The following is a 10027-nucleotide window of genomic DNA, read 5'->3' on the forward strand; positions in this document are numbered from 1 at the left end:
CCAAGGTCACACAGCAGACAAGTGGCAGAGGCGGGATTAGAGCTCACCTCCTCTGACTCCCAAACATGTGCTCTTTCCACTAAGCCGCACTAGATCTGCAGAAACAATAGACCGTATCAAGTTCCAAGCAGTTTACCCAAGGGCTGATTCGTGTTCACATTTCTGGTTTCTCTTGCTCTCTCCTCTCATTCCCATCTGGATCCTAAATCCTGGGACTCCACCTCATTATTCAAATAATAGAAATGATTTACTGGTTCGCTCCCAAGGCTTCAACTATCACCTCTACATGGATGATTCCCTTATCTACCTCACCAGTCCTGACAGCTCTCTTTCTCCGCAGTCGCACATTTCTTTCTGCCTTCAGGACATCTCTATGTGGATGTCCTGCTGACACCACTAACAAAACAGTCCAAAACAGAATTCATCTACCCACCCAAATCCTGTCCTCTCCAAGACTTTCCCATCACTGCAGACAATACCACTATCTCCCATCTCACAAGCCCATAACCATGGCATTATCCTCGACTAATCCCTCTCTATCTCTAATAATAATAATGGTATTTGTTAAGCGCTTACTCTGTGTCAAACACTGTTGTAAGTGCTGGGTGAGGAGCTTCCTAAATAAACCAGGTAAGTAGTCATGGCCAAAACCTGTCTACAGGAGTGACTTCTGCAGGTGGGAAGTAGTTGGCTTGTGTTTTCATAATCAGAGTTGTGGGTTTAGCCCAGTAACTTGGTAGGTATTTTTAAGTATGTGAGTTACAAGAAAGGTTCACGAAAAAGGTGTTGATCAATGACTTTTCTATTCACTGGAGCAAGGAGTAATCATTAGGGAATCATCAGAATTAGAAATTCCAAAAAAAGAATGATGTAGGGAGAAACCTGGGCAAGCGGATGAGAAGTTTGAATTTTAATGAAAGGCACAGAATCACAAAAGGATTTATTGAGTGAGGAGAAGAGGGAGTGGGGGAGAGGGAGAGAGAGAGAGAAAGAAAGCAGGAAAGAGACCAAGACTAAAAAGAAAGAAAGTTTTGAATGTTGAATGCTGTTGAGAATTATGACCCACAAGCAAGAGCCTTCAGGAAAGCCGTTCCTTCCCGCAGGTGTTTTGAAAATCTGTCCTCACTCCAATATTACTTGTTTCAAGATTTCATTGTGAACTGCTGAGAATGAGACAGTTTTAACATCTGTATCACAATAATTATTTATTTTTCTGAATCATGAGAAAATATCTGAGTTTTCTGAATGCAATAGGCTAAATCAGAAAAGTTTCCATTACTTTTGTCCCAAAATTTAGTGCAAAGTGGCTGCAAGGAGCTGTCATTTACCCCAAAAAAGCTTTCACTAAAATCACACAGTCTAATTGCTATCTATGGGGGCAAGAAACACAGGAATTGGTAGAAAAATCAGTGAATAAATATTCAGGTAATCCTTGGCACCTGCAATATGATGGATTGGATTGTTGAATTGATAGAATTTAAGGAGCAAAAACTAAGGAAAAAGCATGAAATAGGTCAAGGGACCTGGGATTGAGTTCCAGCTTCACCGATGGCTTACTGTGTGATGTTGGGCAAGCCGCTTGACCTCAGTGGGCCTCAGTTTCCTCACCTGCAAAATGAGGATAAAATAGACTTTGAGCCCCATGTGAGACAGATATTGTGTTCCATCTTAATCCCAGAGTTTAGTGTGTAGGAAGCAGGTATTAAATACCATCATTAATGTATTTGGTTGGAACATTCTTTTAGTTGTTCACTTGTTTTCCTACTTTTTTCCTTATTGCTGCAGAATCTTGATTCAATTGTTTTGGACTGATAATTTTGAGTATTTTTCAAAGCTAACTTTCTTCTAGGGGTTTTTCCCTAATTAATTCGCAACACCCTCGTCAAATCACCCTAACGGTAATCTTAGCACTATTTCATTCTAACATATTTGAATTACTTCCTGCTTTATCTTCATTCTTCATCTTGCTCCTATTATTTTAACATAGTTTTTGTGGGTCTTTACCATTGAATTGTAAACTTCTTGAGGCCAAGGAACAAGGATCTTTTGTTTTACTCTCCTAAGTGCTTGGTACGGTGTTTTTCACTCTGTAAAGATTCAGTAAATATCACTAATGGATTGATTGATTCATTTATTGATTAAAATAGGCTGCATTAACTTATATCCTGTTTACTGTGACAAAGTCCTTGTGATTTTGGAGGAGAAATGGTATTGAAATATATATATATTTTATTATATTATATATATATACATATATATATAAGAACTGGAATAGGACACTCCATTTGAAGACAGGAAGATGGCAATAATTTTGAAATAACCCATGAATGGTATTCATTGAGCACTTTCTGTGTGCAAAGCACTGTACTAAGCACTAGGGAAAATTCAGTACAACAGTTGGTAGACACAATCCCTGCCCACAACTGTCTTCCAGACTACAGGTGGAGACAGACATGAAAATAGATTAGAGATAGGGGAAATAAGATAGCAAGCTCACATGTCCTTTCCCTAATCATTCAAGATGTCTTCATTTTAAATGGCACCTGTCTCCACTTCACAGCTTATTTTTCTTTCTCTACAGCCCTGTAGTCACCATACAGACAACCCAGAAAGTCACCATACAGATTTGGGACTCGAGTGATCATTCTATTGCAACCAGCAGATACAGACTGATTTCTGCCAGCTGAAGCTGATTAATAGAAACAAGGCTTTCAGGTGTGGGCAGGATCTTAATCACAATCAAAATCTCTCGAGCAGAAGCAGAGGGAAAGGGAAGAAAGGGGCATGGAGGAGATTTGGGGCAAAGACAGATGCTGAAGCTTTCTATGAGAAGTAAATTGGTTGTCTTTTTGGTGTTTGTTAAGTGCTTGAAATGTGCTGAGCACTGTACTAAGCACTGGGGTAGATATAGGGTAATTCAGTTGAACAGAGTCCCTCTCCCACCTGGGGCTCACAGTCTAAGTAGGAGGGAGTAGGATTTAATCTCCATTTTACAGATGAGGAAACCAAGGCACAGTTGGTGAGTGACATTTCAAGTGTGAAAATCCTTTAGAGGGAGGGAAAGTGGGTGGGGGAGAGAGAGAATGCATCCCACTGTACTTGAACCTCCCCTCTCCATGATTTTTGATTGGTGGTAAGCCGATCCGTGAGTTGGTGAGTTTCTCTTCTTTTTGTCCGTTTACAGTTATAGAGAAACTACAGTTCCTCCACAGCTTCTTTTTCTCCCAACCTTGCCATGTACCACCCCCCCCCCCCCCCCACCAAAAATTATCTTTTTGGGAAACTAATCCCATCCATTTTAGAGAAGGTGGAGAAGGGGGTCCCTCAGCGGTGTGGCATTTCTACAATGCAAAGATTTTGGAATGCTCAATAGATCACTGGAAATTGCTTCTAACCTTGGCTCCTACTCAGAGGAGATCGCTCTGTACAGCTCAATTAACATATATTCAAGTAATAATTCTGAGTTCTGTAAACATCTCAGGGCAATTTTGAAGTTATTAAGTGTACATTAGTGCCTTTGCTTTCAAGTTGTACCCTGCTCTATTAGTTCCTGCCATTATCGGGAGCGTACTGGTGCTAATGTGGAATGCCATCTGGTATATAAGAGGGAGATGATTCAAATTCACTGGGGAGCCAATAGGCCTGGTTGTGAGCGGGGTCTCTGCGTCTCTCCAATTAGAGGGGAGTAGAGAAGAGCCGGGAACGAGTGTTAACATTCAGAAAGCAGCCCTTCCCTGGTGGGAGCGGCATGGAAACTGATGTCCTTCAAAAGACTCATTTTATAATCTTCCGAGACCAGTGGGTGACATTCGTCACAAGCTGCTCTTTATCTCCGAACCGCAAGGTGATTCAAAGTTGCCCAGTTCTTTGTTTCTGGACTCTGAAAGACACTTATTTAACGGGCCACAGGGTTTGGGCACTTTCATTTTTGAATTTTTTAAAAAATGGAAACACTTGGGAAAAAATAATAATGATAATGAGGGTAGGATTTCAGCAGCAGTAGAAACTGTGCTGGGATCATATGGGGCATAGAATTGGCTAGTGAATGTACTTTGGAATACGGTGAAGAGGGAAGCTTTGGCTAATGGACTGGCACATGAGGAATCTCTGTTACTCTGATAGCAAGGGCTCTAAGGCCTCCACTGCCAGCTACCTTTTAACTCCCTTACACGGATTTGAGCAGTTCACTGATAGCACATGTCAATTCCCACCGCCCCACTTAGAGCAGAACTAGAGGGGACAGGACAGTTGGGGATGGTGATGCCATAGCTGGCACTTTTTCAAATCCCCACCCACAAATAAGCCAAAGCTTAGTGGATAGAGCAGGGGCCGGGAGTCAGAAAGATCTGGATTCTAATTCTGCTCTGCCATGTATCTGCTATGTGATCTTAACTTCTCTGGGACTGTTACCTCATCTGTCAAAAGGGGATTAAAAGTGTGAGCCCACTATGGGACAGGGGCTGTGTCCAACCTAATTAACCCCAGTGCTTAGAACAGTGCTTGGCACATAGTAAGTGCTAAAGTACCATAATAATAATAATTATGCTTATTATGAAACGACCTGGTTGTGGTTAAATGTTGATCATGTGTTTGGTCTCTTCACAACTGTAGCATCCTTAGAGAAGAAGCATGGAGTGGAAAGAGCACCAGCTTTGGAGGCAGCGGTCATGGGTTCAAATCCCTGCCGTGCCAATTGTCAGCTGTGTGACTTTGGGCAAGTCACTTCACTTCTCTGGGCCTCAGTTCCCTCATCTGTAAAATGGGGATTAAGACTGAGAGCCCCCTGTAGGACAGCCTTATCACCTTGTAACCTCCCCAGTGCTTAGAACAGTGTTTTGCACATAGTAAGTGCTTAATAAATGCCATTATTATTATTATTATTATCCTTATGTTAGCCTCAAGTTAGTTTACACCACAGTGCCAATGCTCAGGAAGGTGGGGCTGCCTTCTGTCTCTCAAGTAGGCAATAGCATCACTTCCAAAATGGAACCTCAGGGTGAATCAGTTCCAGTTTCCTAATATGAGAATTCCTTCACACTCCTGGAGTCTAGAGAAGTCTGTGAAATTGGGCAAAAAGAGGGTCTGGAGAAAGCCCCACAGCACTTATGCCCATAGCCGTGAATTATGTATTAATATTAATGTCTGTCTTCTCCTCTAGACTGGAAATTTGTTGAGGGCAGGAAATGTGTCTACTAACTCTGTACTCTCTCAAGCACTTAAATAGCATTGATTAATTATTCTCTGACGAGGTTGGGGTTTCCAGTGCTCTAGCCTTAGACTAGATACACTGTTGTTATAGTGAACTCTCCCAAGGTCCTAGTACAGTGCTTTGCACACAATATGTATTCTATAAATAAAATTGAATAAATGAATGAATACACAGGCCCCTGCCCGGGCTTAGCATCTGAATGTGACTGATGGACAAGGCATTTATCAAGCAACTGTTGCTATTTATTGTGTGCCTACCATGCTGAGAGCACAGTCCTGTGTTACTAAGATTGTACGAACAAAGCCAGGCTCGCCGTCCAGAAAGGTACCCAAATCCCTCTTGAAGCACTGCTGTTTTCAGCCCGTGGGATTGAATTCCCTATGTCCATCACCTGCAGGGGAAAGAATTGGTCCTCTTCATTCTGAGCACTTCAGTGTGAGTGGAGGCCCCCTCTTTGTCGGGTGGGGTGCCCAGAAATCCCATGCTCCCCCCTACCCACCCTAGTCTTGAGGTTGTGAGCCCCTTCTCTCCCCCAGTGAGGGTGACAGTTTGTGCCAAAAGAGAGTTTTCATCCTCCTGATTCTTTTTCATTTTAACCACCAATGCCTTCTGTAGTAAGGGGAGGGAATAGGGATGAATAGATTAATGACAAACTGTGTTTGGGATGGTATGGGGTTTGGCTTGTACTTCCCTGAATTTACAATACCAAACCCTAAGCAGCCCAAATGTGGTATGTGAGCCAATTCTATACATGGTCCTATGGCCTGTTGAAATAGCTTTTTTAAAAAAATTGAGGATGCTGTGTCATCGTGCTGTTACAAGAATAGCAAACACAGCAGATGTGGAATCAGGGCAAAACTTGACAGACAGACATATTGGCCTTCAGTTCAGCAGCCAGAGTCTTGAGAGTATTCCTAGTGTTTACAATGTAACATGAATGACAGGTTGTGTTTGGATTATTGTGCAGAGCTTGCCATCTCAACAGAATCCTTCTACTTCTGCTTTAGAATTACTCTGGAATAAGAAGCATCTTGAGGAAATAAAAGCCATCTTTTCTTACAGTAATCTGTCCCTGCTTTGCCTCTTCATCTGCCTTTCTGCTTCCCTCTCTACATCTCTGTCTCTCCTCTCTGCCCCTCTCTCATTTCACATTTCTCCTCTATCACCCAGCTTTGGTCTAGGTGGTAATGGTCTTACTGTTAAAGAGGTTTCCATCCACTCAGCAGAGCCTGAGAAGGGTTGTGGGGGTGGGGAAAGTGAATGTAAAGGTCCCTGGGCTGAAGAGCATGTCCATTCTAATTTGATGTTTGCAAGGCCAAATGCTCCTGGTTGATTCCTCTGGGCTTCCAAGGGAAACCTCGAGCCACAGACAGTGGATGGGACTGGGAAAGTGGACATTATGGAGAAGAACCCTGCAACCACAAATACTAAAATACTATGAGTAAAGATGTGAGATCATTAAACATGTACAATTACCCTTTCCCCCTACCTATAAATTAGTAGGTAGTCCAGGAACTTTTTTTCTTGGCATGCAATCAGTAGTATGCATTGAGCACTTTTATTATGCAGAGCACTGTACTGAACGTTTGGGAGAATACAGTGGGGTGGTACGATAGAACTGGCAGACATGATTCCTGCTCTCAATCAGTCAGTGCTGTTTATTGAGCATTTACTGTGTGCCAAGCACTGTAGTAAGCACTTGGGAGAGTATAATATAATTAAGTTAGTGAACAAGTTCACGGTGAGAAACAGCGCAGCCTAGAGAAAAGACTATGGGCTTGGGAATCAGGGGACCTGGGTTCTAATCCCTACTCTGCCAATTTCCTGCTGTGTAGATTTGGGCAAGTCACTTAACTTCTCTGTGCTTCATTGCCTCCTGTAAAATGGTTATTAAATGCTTATTCTCCCTCCTACTTAAACTGTGAATCCCATGCAGGACAGGGACTGTGCTCAACCTGATTAACTTGCATCTACTCCAGCACTTAGAACAATGCTTAAAGAATATCATATAAAAAAAGGAGTTTATAGTCTAGAGGATGCCAACATTAAAATCAATGGCAGATATATACATAAATGTTGTCGGGCTGGGTGTCGTAGGGTGGGACTGTAAGCTCTTCCATTAGACATAAGCTCCTTGTTGGCAGGAAAGATGTCTACCAACTCCCAACCTATTGTACTCTCCCAAGTGCTTAGTACAGTGCTCTGAGCACAGTAAGTACACCATAAATATGATTGGCCATTAAGTGCTTAAAGCATACAGCTTCAAATGCATGGGTGATGGCAGTAAGAAGAGGGAATTCGGGAAATGGAGGCTCAGTTGGTGAAGACCTTTGGGAGGAGATGTGATTTTTAATAAGGTTTTAAAGGTGGGGAGAATGGTATCCAACTTGTACTTCCCAAGCGCTTAGTACAGTGCTCTGCACACAGTAAACGCTCAAATACGATTGATTGATCAAAGCAGAATGGAGTTTCAGGACAGAGGGAGGATGTGGGCAAGGGGTTGTTGGCAAGCTCGACAAGAGCGAGGTACGTTGAGTAAGTTGGAATTAGAGGAGTCAAGCTTTTAGAATGGGTTGTAGTTGGAAATCAGGGAGGTAAGATGGGAGGGGGAGAACTGATAGAATGCTTTAAAGGGGGTGGCAAAGAGTTTCTGTTTGATGCAATGGTAGATTTTGAGCCCACTGTTGGGTAGGGACCGTCTCTATATGTTGCCAACTTGTACTTCCCAAATGCTTAGTACAGTGCTCTGCACACAGTAAGCGCTCAATAAATATGATTGAATAAATGAAATGGTAGATGGGCAACCACTAGAGATTCTTGAGAAATGGGGAGATGTGGACTGTCCTTTTTTTAAAAAAAAGAAAAAAGAAAAAATTGAACCAGGGAACTGAGTGAAGTATGAACTTCTAGGGGTGAGACTAGTGGTATGGTGGTCAGCAAGGAGGCTGATGCAGTAGTTGAGCTGGGATATGAAAAGTGCTTAGGTCAGTATAGTAACAGTGTGGATGGAGAGGAAAGGGTGGATTTCTAACAGTGTTGTGAGGGTAGAACCAACAAGATCTGGTGACAGACTGAATGTGTGGGTTGAATGAGAGAGATGAGGTTATCGGCTTGTGAGATGGAGAATGGCGGTCTCTACAGCGATGGGGAAGACAGGGCTTAGATGGGAAGATAAGGAGCTCTGTTTCAGACCTGTTTAATTTGAGGTGTCAGCTGGACATCCAGGTAAAGATGGTCTGAAGGCAGGAGGAATTGTGAGAGTGCAGTGAAAGAGAGAGGTCAGGGCTGAAGAAGTAAATTTGGGAATCACCTGTATAGATTTGGTAGTCTAAAGCTTTGGGAGTGAATAATAATAATAATGAGGGCATTTATTAAGCGCTTACTATGGGCAGAGCACTGTTCTAGGCACTGGCAAGGTTACAAGATAATCAGGTTGTCCCATGCGGGGCTCACAGTCTTAACCCTCGTTTTACAGATGAGGTAACTGAGGCACAGATAAGTGACTTGCCCAAAGTCACACAGCTGACAATTGACAGAGCTGGGATTTGGACCCATGAACTCTGACTCCAGTGATTTCTCCACGGAACTGAGTACAGATGGAGAAAAGAAAGGGACTCAGAACTGAGCCTTGAGGGACACCCACAGTTAGAGGGGAAGAGGCAGAGGAAGAGGCTGAGAGAGTGGCCAGAGAGATAGGAGAACCAGGAGGGGACAGTGTCAGTGAAGCCAATTTTGAGGAGTGTTTCCAGGAGAAGGGGGTGATTGACAGTGTTGAAGGCATCTGAGAGGACAAGGAGGATTAGAATGGAGAAGAAGCTGTTGTATTGGGGGGAAAAGGAGGTCACTGGAGAGTCAAAGAGGACAGTTTCTGTGTGGTAAGGGTGCGGAAACCAGATAGGTACGGGTCGAGGAGGGAATTATAAGAGGAAGTGGAGACAGCAGGTGTAGATGACTCGCTCAAGGAGTTCGGAGGGTGGTAAATGAATTTCTACTAATTCTGTTGTAATCTCCCAAGCGCTTAAAACAGTGCCTGCACATAATAAGCTCTCAATAGATAACACTGATTGATTGAGGGAGCCATGGGCTTGTTTAGAACAGAGGATGCATGAGCCCATTGTCACAGGCAAAAACTCCTCACCCTGGGCTTCAAGGCTGTCCATCCCCTCGCCCCCTCCTACCTCACCTCCCATCTCTCCTTCTACAGCCCAGCCCGCACCCTCTGCTCCTCTGTTGCTAATCTCCTCACTGGGCCTCGTTCTCGCCTGTCCCGCCGTCGACCCCCGGCCCACGTCCTCCCCCTGGCCTGGAATGCCCTCCCTCCGCACATCCGCCACTAGCTCTCTTCCTCCCTTCAAAGCCCTACTGAGCGCTCACCTCCTCCAGGAGACCTTCCCAGACTGAGCCCCCTCCTTTCTCTCCCCCTCCTCCCCCTCCCCATCCCCCCCGCCTTACCTCCTTCCCCTTACCACAGCACCTGTATATATGTATATATGTTTGTATGCATTTATTACTGTATTTTACTTGTATATAATTATTCTATTTTATTTCGTTATTATGTATGTTTTGTTGTCTGTCTCCCCCTTCTACACTGTGAGCCCGCTGCTGGATAGGGACCGTCTCTATAAGTTGCCAACTTGTACTTTCCAAGTGCTTAGTACCGTGCTCTGCACACTAAGCGCTCAATAAATACGATTGAATGAATGAATAGGGATTGTCTCTATTTGTTGCTGAATTGTACTTTCCAAGTGCTTAGTACAGTGCTCTGCACACAGTAAGCAGTCAATAAATATGATTGAATGAATGATTGAATGAATGAAT

Source organism: Tachyglossus aculeatus, chromosome 7, assembly GCF_015852505.1.
Source record: "Tachyglossus aculeatus isolate mTacAcu1 chromosome 7, mTacAcu1.pri, whole genome shotgun sequence".
Taxonomy (NCBI): Eukaryota; Metazoa; Chordata; class Mammalia; order Monotremata; family Tachyglossidae; genus Tachyglossus; species Tachyglossus aculeatus.